This window comes from Octodon degus, unplaced genomic scaffold (genome assembly GCF_000260255.1).
Source record: "Octodon degus isolate 3935 unplaced genomic scaffold, OctDeg1.0 scaffold00100, whole genome shotgun sequence".
Taxonomy (NCBI): domain Eukaryota; kingdom Metazoa; phylum Chordata; class Mammalia; order Rodentia; family Octodontidae; genus Octodon; species Octodon degus.
In genome coordinates, this window is record NW_004524676.1 from 9,770,937 (window position 1) to 9,772,309 (window position 1,373).

At 44.4% G+C, this 1,373-nt stretch overlaps 1 pseudogene; it reads right to left on the reverse strand.

Annotated features, from left to right (window-relative positions):
* Positions 1 to 634: 634 nt before the first annotated feature.
* LOC101577209 overlaps positions 635 to 1,373 on the reverse strand; it is an 8,091-nt pseudogene continuing 7,352 nt past the window's right edge.

Consider the following 1,373-nt stretch of genomic DNA (forward strand, 5'->3'; position numbering starts at 1 on the left):
TGCCTCAGCCTCCTAAGTGCTGGAATTATGGGTGTGTACTTCCTTACCCAGCCTGACAGTAGTAATTTGCTAAGAGCAGATATTTAGTTGTAGTGACTGTTGGAGGCAGTGCCGTGAGGGTCTGGGCTACGAGAGCTCTGTGCCTGTCATAAACATATGCCATCTGCTTCACTGCCCTCACTTTTCCCAAAAGCCCAGGTGGAGTGCAAGAGCCAGGGCCACACTCACCAGCCACAGTGAGGTTAACAGCACAGCCTTGATGGCTTTCCTGCTGGGAACATAAAAGAAGTCTGAAAATACTTCAAAGCCTCATTTTTCTGAAGAATGAACTGATGAAAACCAAATCAGTACAAACTAATAATTAATTGAACAACAGTGGGGCTGAATATAAATTCAATTCTTTTGGCTTGAGTATTTCAATGATTTGTTCATGCTTGCTCAAAGTCACGAGAAACAATGACACGGGAAGGCAGGATCCTCTTGCTACACTGCACCTGTCACTAAAGCACCATGCTCTGCTCTCAGCTGTGGGGCCAGTGGATGCCATGGGGAGTGGCACAGACTCGACTCTTGTCCTCTTGACCATGTGTGCACACAGCCACACCCGCGCTCCTCTCCCTGCAAAAGTGAGGCCTCAGGACTCGCTTGTTTCTTCGTGCCAGGCTACTGTGTCCCAGATTGGATCCTTGATGAGTTCTGGTAACTGCTTGAATTGTGTCTTGGTTATCTCCAGGGCAACCCCTTCAGGTAAATTTCACTGAATGTATTCCAAGTAGACATGCGCCATGCATCCAGTCAGGTGTTGTGACTCCAAACTTCTATAAAGTATTCTCATTTCATGCTGCACTATGTGCTTCTTGAAAATATGCAGGGACTTAAGAAGTGTAAACTGCTCTATTTTCCTTGGTGGCTCATGTACTTTAATAGAGAGACCAAGTTCCTTAGTTGCAAGCATGGCTAAATACTTGGGACTATCCAGTACAGCTTTATCCTGGGCTCTTACTAAAACTGATGGTTGTTTGTACAGTGAGTCTGGCTCGTTAGAAACGGTTATTGTAGGCTTGGGCAAATCCTTTGGAACATTGACCTGTAAGATTGAAACTGGACCCACTTCACACTGGTACTGAGAAGCAAGCCTCAGCTCTTACAACTGAGTATGGACAGATTCTTCAAACCTGCCAGAGGTACCCCCTCACAGCCCCAAGCACTGTCCACACCACCATCTTGCTTTAGTTTCCTTTCTTATTACATCAATTAGATCCATATAGTTTTTTGAAACATGCATCCAATGCTATTAATTTTTCTGTGAGAACTACTTTCACTGCATCTCGCAACTTTTGATAATTTGTACTTTCATTTTCATTTAGCTTAAA